General features: G+C 42.5%; 1 protein-coding gene across 3 annotated transcripts in view; it reads left to right on the forward strand.

Annotated features, from left to right (window-relative positions):
- The first annotated feature begins 370 nt into the window (after positions 1-370).
- Ndrg3 (NDRG family member 3) overlaps positions 371-14,896 on the forward strand; it is a 67,276-nt gene continuing 52,750 nt past the window's right edge. For all 3 annotated transcript variants that reach the window (XM_005363033.2, XM_005363034.2, XM_026787131.1), the window contains exon 1: positions 371-437. The gene's annotated coding sequence lies outside the window, so the exon portion shown is untranslated. The remainder of the gene's footprint in view (positions 438-14,896) is intronic.

A 14,896-nucleotide genomic window follows, 5' to 3' on the forward strand; every position in this document is an offset into this window, starting at 1 on the left:
CTCATACTCAAGAAAGCAAATGATATGGCTGAGGACTGGGAATTTGAACTCTTGAGACTCGAATTCTAGCTCAGGAGTGCCAGCCGATCTTGCATGTAGTTTTAAACCTTGTTAGAACAACTATGTCATGGCTCTTAATGATTTACTAGTAATTTAACCAAGAGGAATAGTAAAATGGTGTGCAGATTGAGCATTTCACATCTTCCTAGGCAGTTGAGACACCGCTAGACGAAAAACTACAGTCAAGATGGCGCTGCCAGGCTCTCCAGGCCTTGCCACCATCTTTTCTGTAGTTCCTAGGTTAGTCGAGCGCGTTGCGCATGCGTAAACATCCGGCATCCTTATCGCGCGTGCGCAGCGCCGCGCCTCCCCCGCCCCTCGTTGCTGCCGCTGCTGCTGCAGCTGCTGTTGACTGACTGCCCGCGCTAGCGCTTCAGGTGAGTGAGCGCCTCCGCCACAGCGGGCGGAGGGCGCGCGGCGCGGTACACCCGCTTCTCGCTCCCCTGGCCGCTGCGGGCCGGTGGCCGCACGGCAGGCGTCGGGTCCTCGCGGTCGGCCTGCTCCTAGCCCCCGGCGCCCTGCACGTTCAGCCCGGTCTCCCGCGCCCCTGCCGGCACCTAGCCCGCGGGGAGCTGTGGTGCCTTGCTGGGGTCGAGCCACTCTCCGGAGGCCTATACCCTCTGTCGCAGGGACCCTCTGGGGGCGTCGTCGTCTTTCCAGCTCCCTGAGCGCAGCTCGGAGCTCCTGGATCTGAGCATCCACCTACCCCGCTGCCCCTCACAGCCCAGAGAGTTTTGACAGGGGCCTTGGCTCACCTTCAGTGGGTTCCGTCGCAAAGCCACAGAGGTCTCCCTCTCTCCTGGGACCCCACGACCCTGGTTTGCTTAAAGCCCACTTTGTAGTCAAGGAAACTGAGGCACTGAGAGGTGAAATACGGTGTCCAAGGTCATGGGACTGACAAGTGACACGGCCAGCTCTCTAACTCAGTGGCTTTGGGGCTTTCACAGCCAGGGCTGGTGGAATTTGATCTTGTATCTTTAAATTTTTTGGAAATACTCTTGTCATTTCTAGAGTTGCTTTTAGAAGTAGGCTATGAATCGAATTATCTTCTTGTCAGTATGGTGAAGCGCTATTGTGATAACAATTGCGATGTTAATATGAGCTGGCTCGCTCCCAAATACTCGCTTTGTGCCAGTATCTTGCTAAGCGTTTTATTAAGATCGTTCACCTTTGTACCTCACTGCTTTCCCATCCAATGCTTACCCCCTTCTTTTCCTTGAAGCTTTTTTTCCCTCCCTGCACTCTCCTTGTCACAGGTAGACTTGAGTCTTGGCTTAAGCAGGGAGGCTCTTCCCTGGTGGCTCCCTGACAGAACACAGGAAGCTTTGCCTGCATCCCCACCCGCCAGTCCCCACCTGCCAGCCCCCAAGGTATAATTAGCCTTCCTTTTCTAGTTGCTAGGACTAGGCTAGCTGGACTGGCTGGACTTGGGGAGGTGACAGAGCAGATTTAGCCAATACTCACCGCCTTTGGGGACTTTTTGGCTCGGCTCCAGAGCTGTTCTTGAACATTTTTCAAGCTTTAAGATAAAAAGGGAAAGCGTTGACACGGGTGGTGCGGAATCTGAGACACCTCCTTTGATTTGAGTCCCAAATGAACAACTATAAAAATGTGTTATTTTTGCCCCCAAAATAACTAGCTCAAACTGCCCTTTTCTTCCTTAGCAAATCTTCCTCCACACTTCAAAGGCTCCAAAAAATTTTCACCTTCCTTGGGAAGCCTTCCCTGCTTAATTTTCCCAACTAGAATTAAAACTGCACAACAGGCTGCAGGCGTGTGTCTTACTTTCAGGCCTGTTCTCCCCTCGAGGTCAGACACCATGTTTGCACCCCTAGATGGCAGGCTCCTAGTAGACCCTTGGTAAATACTGAAGTCCCCCTGCTCCTGGTTCTTACTCCAAGGGTGATATACTCTTGCTGTCCTTCGGTTAGTCTCCTGTGTCCTTCAGTTTCTCTTTGCTGTCCCTCCCTTTAGATTTATCTTCTGATTGTCCCCACTCGGCCTTAGTCTACCCTTTTGTTTTTAAAATTTTGCAGATAATGGTCTTGCATCTAGGCATCTTCCCTACAGTGGAGCTGATTTGTGCTTCTTTAGCCTACAGGGAAGTTCTTATTTTATGACAGTAGGAGAGTACCGAGGCTTATGACATTTTAGCCTGTACTAAAGTCCATGAGAGATGCATTTTTTCATTCTTTTGCTTTGTGTGGCTTATTACCCTAGGTGACATCAGCATGGTTATAGTTTTTATTGTAAATCAATACATGGTATTTATAATAAAAATTAATAATATTCACAAGACCCCTTTGGGGACAGCAGATATGCACAGAGGTTTTCTTCATAAATGAAGCTGCTGCTGCTTTTGTTTGTTTGGTTTGGTTTTTGAATTTATTTATTTGTGCCTATGCCTGTATTAGATCACATGTGCTCCGCAGCATGCACGTGGGGGTTAGAGGACAATTTTGGAGAGTCGGTTCTTCTACTCTGCGGGTCCTGGGGTTTGAAATCAGGTCATCAGGACTGGGGGAAAGGGCCTTTAACAGCTGAGCCATTTTGCCAGCCCGATTATTTTATTTATTTATTTTTTTTTACAGTGCCTCATTTCATAGGCCACTCTAGCCTCAAACTCATGATCTTTTGACCTCAGCCTCTGGAATACTGGGATTTCAGACACATGCCACCACACTTGACTTAATAAAGTTGTTTTCAAGTTTATTTATGGGGGGGGCTTGCTTGTTATGCTCTGCACATGGAAGTCAGAGGACATCTTTGCAGAGTCAGTTCTAGCCAATCACTTTTATATGGGTTTCAGGGATTGAATTCAAGGTGTCAGGCAAGCATCTTTAGCTACCGAAAGACTCTAATCAAACTTCTTAATTAATTATTTGAAATGATTTCCTGATTTTACAGCGAATTATTATTGTGTATAAGGTATGGTACTGGCTATTGTGGAAGATTCAGAACTAAATAAACCATGATTCCCTTTCAAGCAGTTTACTAGCTGACTAGGGAACACTATTTAACTGTGACATACCTAAAAATTGCCACATTAGATTATAAGCAAAGCAATATGAGAATATAATGAACTGATAGTTCAATGTGGGAATTGTTCATTTTTCTGAGATAGGCTCTCTTGTATCCCAGTCTGGCCTTAACTCCTGATCCTCCTGTCTCTGTCTAAGTGCTGAGCTTCTGGCATGTGCCACCACACCCAGTTTGGAAAATACCATAAAATTATATTCAGTCTGCAAACAGGCATTGGTCTTCCCAATTGTCTCACTTGCTAGACCATTTCCTGAGAACTGAATTTGTCCAAGGTTAGAGAACAGTCCAGGCTCTCTATTCATTAAGAATTTGCCGGGGCTGAGGGGCTAAGTCGGTGGTAGAGATCATGACTATTGCGTGTGAGGCCTTGGAAATCATTCCCAGAACCTTTTTTTTTTTTTTTTTAATTACCAGTGTTTCTTCTTAGTGTGAGGACATTAACCAGCAGCTCTTAAAATTCCAGGTCTGTGCTTTGCTCAAGGAGTAGAGGAGATAAATGTATTCATGGCTGTAGGGAGAAGATAAATGTTCCCGACCCCTGAGGACAGTGTACAGATATTGTTCAGGCCTGCAGTAGAGGGACTGGGTGTGGTGTGGACTTCGGGGACGAGACCGGAGGAGTAGTGTGCACAACAACAGTGAGCGCTTCTATTCTAGGGAGGAATTGGGGTTTTCAGAGCTGGACAGGTGGATAGTGTCAGAACTGAAAGGACAAGGAAAGCACTTTGAAAGTCTGGGTGGTAAAACTGAAACAAGATAACAGTGTCTGCCTTGGTTAAAGGGGGATGTAACAAAACCAAAAAACCCGGCTTGGTTGTATTAGAACCACAGTTCTCTTTTTTTTTAAAAAAATTATTTAATTAACATTTTTTTCATTTAGTTCACATACTGACTTCAATTTTCCCTCCCTCCTCTCCTCCCATCCCTTCCCCCGCAATGCCATCTACACCCCTCCCTGTCTACTTCTCCATTAAGAAAGGGGCAGAGCCAGGCAGTGGTGGCACACGCATTTAATCCCAGCACTGGGGAGGCAGAGATAGGCGGATCTCTGTGAGTTAGAGTCCAACCTGGTCTACAGAGTGAGTTCCTGAACAGATTCCATAGCTACACAGAGAAATTCTGTCACGAAAAAACAGTGGGGAGAGGGGCAGGCCTGCCATGGCTTGAATAAAGCCTGGCACATCAAGTTGATGCAGGGCAGAGCTCCTCCCTCTGCATCAAGGCTGAGCGAGGTAACTGGCATGCAGGCAAATGGATGGATCTAGAAAATAATCATTCTGAGTGAGGTCACCCAGACCTGGGAAGACAAACATGATGTGTACTAACTCAGAACCGTAGTTCTTAACCTCTACTGTGCATCAGTCAACCAGACAGCTATTAGCACATCGCTTGCTTCCAGAGTTTGGGATTCAGTAGGTCTTAACGGGCCTGAGAACTGGCAGTTCTTACACATTCCCAGACCGTGTTGATTCTCCTAGTCTGAGGGCCACACTTTGAAAACCACTAGATGAGAATGTTAAAAAGCTCGTCAGCAAATGTCAAAGAACTTGTTCCAGAGAAGGAGAGAGAGAGAGACTGACTGTGTGTTACTGGCATAGGTCAGTTCGGAAAAAAATACATATAACACCATAATAGTCACTTCAAGAAATGGGATGTAGGCGCCTGGGGAATTGAGTCTTGAAATGTATACCTTTGTATTTTAAAAAGGAAAAAAAAATGAGACCTTCTTGAAGATTCATATTAAAATATTTATGGATTTTTAAAAAAAGCTCGATAAAGCGATCTAGTCATACAACAAACATTTTTAGCACCTGCTCTATGGCAGATGCTGGTAGCTTCTGGAAATACAAATCGTTTGCTAAAGCTTGGAGTCTGGTGATAGGGCTCCGCAACCACTCCAGTTAGTATCGCATGTGAGCTCCCTGGGAGCAGGGGTGAGGGCCTAGCTGATAATAGACACCTGATAAATGATGAATGTGTGATCAAATCCAGGCAAGAAATGAGGACAATAGGAAAGTAAAGACCAAATGGAAGGTTTGTTTTTGTTTTTGGTTGTTGTTTGCTGGGTTGCAGAAGTGGGGGGTAGGGTATGTATATGTCGGGGGATGATAAGCCTAATAAGCAATATGAAAGAAACAGTATCAGGAAGGGCTCCAGGAGGTAGAAGCAGGAAGATCAAGAGTTGAAGGTATTCTTGGCTACATAGCAAGTCTGAGGCCAACCTGGGCTACAGGAGACCATCTCAGAAAGGTGTGCCAGGGAGGGGAGGGGCCCTCTGAAGATTAATAATGCAAAGATTAATAATACTGCAGGTTTAATTCTGAAAAGATGTTGTCTATCCTGAGAAATTCCCTTTCCCCTCAAGAGACTGCTTGAGAACAACGCACAAAAACTTGCCAAGATTGAGAACACATATTTATAGGTTCCAGGGTTTACTTTGGTAGATGAAAAAAACCTTAATTATAGTGCTAACTGTTGTATTTATAACAATAACCTATTATTTTGTCATTACTTTCCTCATATTTATTCACATTAACTGTGTATGGAGGACATTTTAAATAGAAAAATGAATTGCTTTGAACTGGGTATGTATCTCAGTAGTAGAGCCCATGCTTAGTATACCCCAGGCTCTAGGTTTGATCCCCAGTCTCCCTCCCCTAGAATGGTATTCTCTTTAAAAAAAAAATTCTGTTTTTTTGTATAATTAGCCCAGCTTGACATATTATCAGTCCTAAGTAAATATTTGTTATCTCAGTAGTAGAGCCCATGCTTAGTATACCCCAGGTTCTAGGTTTGGTCCCTAGTCTCCTTCCCCTAGAATGGTATTCTCTTTTACAAAAAAAATCCCATGTTTTGTATAATTAGCCCATCTTAACATATTATCAGTCCTAAGTAAATATTGTTGCTGGCTATAGAAATGCACAGTAAAGGAAATGTGCCTTCTTTGCATTCTGAGTAGTATTCCATATAAACATTAATTATGGTATTGGGCATGCTATGCTATTAAACCTAATATGGGGTCATGTAGTGTGGAGCTGTTAGTCTCCCTGGCTATGTGTAGAGGCTACTTTTTGTCTTTCCCAGAGACTTAATATAGTAAATTGAGATTAGTTTCCTGGGGCCAACAAACTGACTTAGTGGGTAAAAGCTCTTGCTGCAAAACGGAGTTTGGTCCCTGGATCCCATGTAATGGTGAAAGGAGAAACTGACTCCACAAAGTTGTCTTCTGACCTCCATGTGCTTGCTGTCTCCACAACATCATAGACACATTCACATTCATAAATTTTTTAAATACATTAATTTCCTAAGTATAGAGGTAGCTTCCACCAAGCATTGACTATGTTATTTTATCAACCAATGCCCATAGTCTACAGTCTGAGTTTTTCATTTGGTCAGGATTCAATTCCAAATACAGCATTCTTTATACTTCATCTCTTGACTCATTAAAACCTTTTGTTATATATTTTGTAGTATCTTTTTTCTTTTCTTTTCTTTTCTTTTCTTTTCTTTTTTTTTTGAGACAGGGTTTCTCTGTGGCTTTGGAGCCTGTCCTGGAACTAGCTCTGTAGACCAGGCTGGTCTCAAATTCTCAGAAATCTACCTGCCTCTGCCTCCTGAATGCTGGGATTAAAAGCATGCATCAACACAACCTGGTTTTATGTAGTATCTTTAGGAAAGATGCTGTTTTGACTTTTAGGGAAATAGCTGTCATCTGGGGGTACTATCAGTGTGATGGTTTACAAATTTATAAACCAAATAAATTAGGATAAGGAAATCATATGCAGATCATAAATGTATTATGAAATTGCATCCCAATTCTAGTTGCAATTTAAGATTTGAAATCATATCAGCTTCCCATTATTTCATAATTGTGATTTTTTTGAGAAATAGCATTTGTTTCATAAAACAGACAATTTATTGGAAATGACAGTTTTGTTGGTTTATCCTTACAGTGCTTCTACATTTTTTAATTATTTATTTATTTTTATTTTATATGCATTGGTGTGTATTGTCTGTGTGAGGGTGTTTGGAGTTACAGACATTCGTGAGCTGCATTATGGGTGCTGGAAATTGAACCCGGGTACTCTTGAAGAGCTGTCAGTGCTCTTAACCGCTGAGCCATCATCTCTCCAGTCCCATGCTTCTACATTTTTGTACCGAAGGTTTCAGTTTGTGGTTAAAAAGTGAATGAGCCTCATGGTAAAACTCAGTGGTAGAGTCCTTGGTTAGTATGCATGAGGACTCAGTTTCAGAAAAGAAAGAGGAAAAAATTGAATGCTTTCTTAAAATGATGAGAATTTAGCAGCAAGTCCATTGTGCATTAATCTTTAAAGCTTGACAGAGAGAAGAGGAAGATTAGTTTATTGTCTCTTCCTGAAGTTGAGAAGCTCGGGGTGGGGGCGGGGGCAGAGCTCCTCCCAACAGTCTTCAGCCTTGGAAGATGCTGCTGTGTTGAGATGGAGATGTGTTGACCATAACATAACTTGGGTCCTTAGACCTCCCACAAGTAGATTGCTTTTCCAGTAACCTCAGGTGGGTGTTAGTCTATTCCTTGTAATAATAGTCAAAGTTTGTATATTGTATTGCTTTTCTGTTTTCAAAATTTGCTGATCATTACATTCCTAATAGGCTTTAGAAATGTCTTATTTTTCTATTGCTGTGATAAGACACCATGAGCAAGGCAATTTATAGATGAAAGAGTTAATTTGGGGTTTATAGTTTCAGAGGGTTAAAATCCATGACCATCATGGCAGGAGCATGGCAGCAGTCAGGCAGGCGTGATGCTCATATCTCATCTCAGCAGATGAGAACTCATATTTTGAGTCACAGCCAGGAGAGGAGGCAGGGTGAGCTAACTGGGAATGTTGTGGGTCTTTGAAACCTCTAAGCTCCAATGACAAACCCCCTTATCCTTCCCAAACAGTTCCACCAACTGGGGACCAAGTGTTCAAATATATGAGCTAATGGTGGCCATTTTCATTCAATCCACCACAGAAACCAAACCTAAAAAAATAAAGAATTAATGAGCAAACAGAAAATTAACGTTGTTAATAGAGACTTGTCCAAGATCTGGATGCGGAATGCTAGCATTCAAATCTTTGCTCTACTGGCTTGCCAACTGTGTGACTTTTGGCAAATTACAAAACCAAACTGTGCCTCAGTTTCTTCATCTGTAAAAGGGACAGGACTACACTGCCTAGCTTTTAAGTGTTGTAACATAACTTGAAATAATGAATGGATAAAATGCCTATTCTGGTACCTGACTTAGGGTAAGCACTCGGTAACCGTGGCAGGTATGAACATGCCGTACTGTTGTTAGGGCTCCTGTTTGTCACTTACCCCATTCAGACTGTAGAAAGGAACACATTGTTTTCAGAGATTCTGCTCTCAGCTGGTAAGAACCCGGAGCTCTTCCAAGCTTTGTACCAGGGCCTTGCCAGCAGTAGCCTCCCTAGTGTCTTGAGCTGCGTCCTTCAGAGTGGAAGGCAGAAGGGTGTGCTTTTGGTGCTGGAGTTGCTTTAGATAAGCTCTGTGTTAGAAAACTCTTGGTTGGTTGGGAGTCTGTAATTAACAAGATCTCTCTATGGGGATTGCTTTGTTCTAGTCCTTATCTGTACCAAGACCCTGGAATGAATAAAATGAATACATAGGGATTTGCAGTTTGGCAGTCTCTGCAAAACTATTTACCACCTGCTGCCAGAACCCAAGGATGACTTAGCAAAAGGGGGGTGGTCTGTTGTCAGGGGCGTGGCTGTCCCTTATCCACGGCCGAGGAGAATCAAGGGTGTTTCCTGTTGGAATGAAGTTTTTTTTTTTTTTTGGTTTTTTGAGACAGGGTTTCCCTGTGGCTTTGGAGCCTGTCCTGGAACTAGCTCTGTAGACCAGGCTGGTCTCGAACTCACAGAGATCCGCCTGCCTCTGCCTCCCGAGTTGGAATGAAGATCTATGAGTATACCTCAGCAGCCACATCTGACCCTCACTCCCCTCCTTTGCTTTTGTAGCAAGGAAGGTAGCTTGTGGAACTATTTCTTTCTGTAAAGAGATATCCAGATTTTCATTTGTGCAGGGACAAGTCTGTGAGCTAGATTTTAAAAGATCTATTTGTTCCATGGAGTTGATTTGTTTATTTGTCTTTCCAGGCTGCCTCTTGAGATCCTTTGCTTTATAAAGGGCCCCTAGGGAACAGTGGTGAAACCAACATCCATTACCCTCGATGCTTGGGAGGATGCTTAAGTCAATGGTTTTATGATTAGATTAATTCAGGCTTTAAGCCTGACAGAGCTTAAGAGCCAAGTCATCACATAATTGTGTTTCTTATAGATGGAAGTGTGGAATGTAGCCCAGTGTCCTGGAATAGCTTCCAGAATCTGGGCTTGGTGTCCAAACAGTGGTCTCGGCCCCATTGGTGTGTGGATCTAGTCAAATGGTCTCAGCCCCATTGTTGTGTGCATCTAGTCAAATGGTCTTAGCCTCATTGGTGTGTGGATTTAGTCAGATCACTTAAATTTTCTGTCTCTTCTATATTGAAGGAAAGGGACACTGCTGGAGACCAGTGCTTCTTAGCCTTAGTTGTATTTAAGAACTACCCACGGGCCGGGTGGTGGTGGCACACGCCTTTAATCCCAGCACTGGGGAGGCAGAGGCAGGCGGATCTCTGTGAGTTCAAGGCCAGCCTGGTCTACAAGAGCTAGTGCCAGGAAAGGAACCAAAAACTACGGAGAAACCCTGTCTCGAAAAAATCAAAAAAAAAAAGAACTACCCACGGACCTTTAAAAACAACGCCCAAGTCCTGCCCCAACCAGCTAAAATGGTCTTTAGGATTGAGGTCTTGTATTGATAGTCTTTAAAGCTTCAAGGTCCAGGTGTAGCTAAGAAAACTGTAGACAAGATGATCAAGGATTTTGTTGCTTTTAATTTAAATGTTTTAATTTATGAGAATTTCATACACAAGTATTGTATTTACATAACGTCCTCCCTCTTTTCCCTCCAGATCCTCCTGTGTCTTCCCCCAACTCCTTCTCAAATTTTTGTCCTCTTCTATTATTATTATTAAATATCTTTAAATACACAACACACAACCTAGTTGGTCCATTTAGTGTTGTTCATATGTATATGGGTTTGGGCTGACCATTTTAGATTGAATAATTTATCAGGGAGTTTGTTCCTGGAGAAAATTGATTGTCCCTCTCTCAGCTCTTCATCTAGTGTGGGCCTTGTGAGATTCCCGGCCCCCCCACCCCCACCGTCTACATTAACATGTCAACCGGTGTTGTCGTTATACAGGTCTTGTTTAGGCAACCATATTATTGAGACTTCATGGGCACACCTTCCCTGTCTAGAAGATACTACCTAGCAGCAGGGATCCTGGTTGTCTGACTCTTTCTTAGTTTTTCTGCCTCCTCTTTGGTAATGTTCCTTGAGTCTTGGGTGTAGAAGTTGCACTGTAGATGTATTGATTGGAGCTGAGCATCATACAGTCAGTTGTTCTCTGCATTTTGTCCAGTTGTGAATTTATTAATTTGGTTTTGTTTGTTTTCTGAGACAGAGTTTCACAGAATAGACCATGGTGTCCTTGTTAGATTCACCTGCCTCTGCTGGGACTAAAGGCGTGTGTCACTACACCCACCAGATTTCCTTTGTTCCCTTCCTTTCCTTAAAATAATATATTTGGGGAACTGAAGAGATCGCTCAGTGGTTAATCAATCGCACCTGCTGCTCTTGCAGAGGCCCTGAATTGAATTCCCTGAACCCACACCAGGCAGCTCACAACTGCCTGGAACTCAGTTGCTGGAGATCCACTGCTGTCTTCTGGTCTCCACCGGCACCTGCAAGTACATGGGCATACCAACACATACATACACATAAATAAAAGTAAAATGTTGAAAAAATAAAACAACTTCCTTTTTAACTTTTTATTTAAAAATAAAAATGTTTTTGTGTTTGAGTGTTTTGTTTGCATATATGTATGTGTCAGAAGAGTGCTGGATTTATTGGAACTGGAGTTAGGGACCATTGTAAGCTGCTGTGCAGATACTGGGAATTAAACCAGGGTCCTATGGAGGAGCAGCCAGTGCTCTTAACCATTAAGTCTAATAGATGTAGATTTCTATAACAGTTTCCATCTTTTCTGTCTAATGCAAAAGAAACTTCTTTGATAAGGGCTGAGAACTGTACTTACCTATGTTTTTTGACTGGGAAGTTGAGGCCATTAATATATGAAGTTATTATTGAAAGGTGTATGTTATTTCTGTTATTCTGTTATTGTTTGGTTTGCTGGGTTTTTGCTGTTTCTTTTCCTGTCTTGTATTTCAGTGATCATAGCTTCATTTGTTCTCTTCCTATGGGCTTTTGGCTATGCTTATTTCTCTCTTCAGTCTGAAGTATTGCTTCTGGTATTCTCTGTAGAGCTGGTGTGGCAGACATGAATTCTTTTACACTGTTTGTATTGTGGAAAGTTTTCTTTTTCCTTCACCTACAGCAGCTAGATTTTCTGGGTGCAGTTATCTAGGCTGGCATTTGTGGTCTTTTAGAATTTAAAGCACATTGCTTCAGGGTCTTTTGGCTTTTAAAGTCTCTACTGAGAAATCAGCTATTATTCTAGTGTGTTTGCTTTCATATGTAACTTGTGATTTTTCTCTTGTAGCTTTCAATACTTTTTCTTTGTTCTGTATATTTAGTGTTTTAGCTATAATATGCTGTGGGGAATTTCTTTTCTACTCCTGTCTATGGTGTTGTTGGCTTCTTACATGTCTTCCTTTCTTAGGGGAAGTTTTCCTCTCTGATCCTGTTGAAGAACTGGTCTATGCCATTGACCTGAGATTCTCTTCTTTCTTCCATGCCTATAATCCAAAGATTTGGTCTTTTCATGGTGTTGAAAAGTTCCTGCATGTTTCTGCCATGTTTTGTTTTGTTTTCATATTACTTGTTTGAATGGTCTAATTCATCTACTTTATCTCAATAAAATGGAACTGGAAAACTCAATAATCCAATTAGAAAACTCAGAGGTTCACTATGTGGTTGTGGCTAGTTTGGAACTCACTATATAGAAAAAGTTGGTGTCTGGGGCTGGAGAGATGGCTCAGCGGTTAAGGGCATTGCCTGCTCTTCCAAAGGTCCTGAGTTCAATTCCCAGCAACCACATGGTGGCTCACAACCATCTGTAATGAGATCTGGTGCCCTCTTCTGGCATACACACAGACAGAATACTGCATACTTAATAAATAAATAAATATTTAAAAAAAGAAAAGAAAAAGAAAAAGTTGGTGTCAAACTGACTTCAAGTGGTCTTTCAAATGGTGAGATTAAAGGCTTGTCCACATCTGGCAAAGATGACGAAGTTTCAAACAATTGATAAAGCTAAGCTTCTGTATCATTCTTCTTAGAAACCATTAGTGTTGTCCGTACAATATAAAGTGGTCTGTGTCTCTTGGTTCTGACTCAGTTTCCTTTACAACTTGTCTGCTTTCAAAGCTATGGTATTGTATTATGTGGTACACTTTTTTCTTGCCTTGAGTGTCCTCACTTGAAATGCGCCTGCACTCCAGTTATTCAAGCATATCATGTCAGAGCTATCATTCTCACCTCCTTTGGGAATCTCTTGGCCATCCTAGCCCTTAGTTATCTCACATGTGCACTGGGGAAGCTTCTTTTAGCTCTGAAGCTATGCTTGAAACACTAAATGTGGTGCACGATAACCTAAGCGACTCCCTTTCTTCTTGGTAAGATGGTGAAACTCGCATGCTATTAAACATGTATGTTATTTCTTGTGTTGTCGATACTCATTATATGTTGTAAGTTAATTGATGGATAGATCTTTTCTAGCTGTCACCTTCGGTCCAATAGGAGCTCTTAGCTCTTGACAAAGTGGAGCATTTTCCAGCAAATCTCTGCCCGCTCATCCCGTCTTTAAGGTGGTCTCCCTTCCTGAAACTTTTTTTTTTTTTTTTAAATTCTGTCATTCCCACACATAAAATGCTTTGGTCTCTCTATGGAGTCCTAACTGTCCTAGAGCTTGCTATGTAGACCAGGCTGGCCTCCACCTCAGAGATCTGTCAGCTTCTGCTTCAAGTGCTGGGATTAAAGGTGTGCACCACATTTATATGTACTTGAAAGTATAGATTACTTTCTTCATGAAACTTTCTCAGTAACCACAACCTTTATTGATTATCCTTTGTCTTAAACCTGTGTAACTTAGGGTAGCTTTTTTCTTTCCTTTTCTTTCTTCCTTTCTTTCTTTCCTTCTTTCTTTTTTCTTTTTGGTTTTTCAAGATAGGGTTTCTCTGTAGCTTCGGAGCCTGTCCTAGAACTAGCTTTTGTAGACCAGGCTGGCCTCGAACTCACAAGAGATCCTCCTGCCTCTGCCTCCCGAGTGCTGGGATTAAAGGCGTGCACCACCACCACCTGGGCTTTCTTTCTTTCTTTTTATTTTTGTTTTTATTTTTCAAGGTAGGGTTTCTCTGTGTAGCCCTGACTGTCCTGGAACTCCATCTGTAAACCAGGCTGGCCCCAAACTCAGAGATTTGTCTGCCTCCATCTCCTAAATGCTGGGATTAAAGGTGTGTGCTGCCATCCCCCAGTGAGGGTAGTTTTCATAACTGAATGAATATGCCCTACAGAGGTTGTTTGGCATTGAATGGAGGCAGTTTTGTTTGGTAAAGCTATTGGAGGATAGTGCTATTGCCATCTAGTTGTAAATGTCTGGGATATTACTAAATAAACATGGTAGTGTATAGAGTACATCTCCCAACACTGTCTTTGTCTGCGATGATCAGTGAAGCAGTGTGTGAGACCCGACATAGAGTCAACGTCTGCACTCGGAAAACTTGAGTTTCAATTCCAGCTGAGCCATTTATTGGTGGCAGTAGTTTAGTTGATCTGTTTGTCTTCTTAAGCCTCAGTTTTTTCATCTTTGTAATAGCAACGATTCCAGTACCTCTACTTTTCACTGTGATAATCCACTGAGCTACCAGGGGAGAGAGAATGAATGCATGAGTCTGCATGCTATTCCCGTGCTCTGGCCAATCCTGTGTGTGCTTCCTGCCTCTTTTTGCTATAACTGCTTCAGGATTAGCTGCAGCTGGCTCCTTCCAGTTCATTCTCCTTTCGTGTGCCTTGTGTTTGCTTCCTGCATTCTGTTCTGGTAATCTGTCTGCAATCTTGCCAAAACCAAGTGATTGACTTTGTCCCTAGAATACAAATGAGTATCTTGCTATCAGTATGTCCAGACAGAGCCAAAGATAACAAATTACCTTGGTCACGGAAGAATGCTATGGAATTAGACAGGACTTTATTTCTGCCTTAAAAAAATGTTTTTAAGCACTGAAAATTTCACAGCACAGACTCCCATGTCCCTTTGAGTCAGACCAAATGTACCTGCCTTCTTCTTTGCTGAGTGACTTTTACCAAGTTCTTGATTCATACTAGGCTGCTACTTGGTTGACCTCTTAGAATTCCAGTAAACTATGAAATATAAGGTGAGTCCTTACCCCGAGGAAAATATGAAGTATCTCATTTATAGAGAAGTCAGAATGTCAGTCCTGTCCAGGACCCAGAAAGATTATTCTTCCCAACTTCTTTCCTTTACAGAAAGAGAAACTGAGACCCTGACAGGAAAAATGTTTTGCCCAGCGTCACCCAACCAGTTATGAGCCTGCCTAGGTCTGAAGTACACCCTGATGTCCTTATGGATTCTCTCTGACTGGAAATGCCCCAGGCTTCTACTTTCTGAGTGGAAAAGGCATGGCTTTTTCATCTCTGGACTTTACTTGTGATGCTAGGAATGGAAGCTGTGCCT

The sequence above is a fragment of the Microtus ochrogaster genome, linkage group LG8 (assembly GCF_000317375.1).
Source record: "Microtus ochrogaster isolate Prairie Vole_2 linkage group LG8, MicOch1.0, whole genome shotgun sequence".
NCBI classification, from domain to species: domain Eukaryota; kingdom Metazoa; phylum Chordata; class Mammalia; order Rodentia; family Cricetidae; genus Microtus; species Microtus ochrogaster.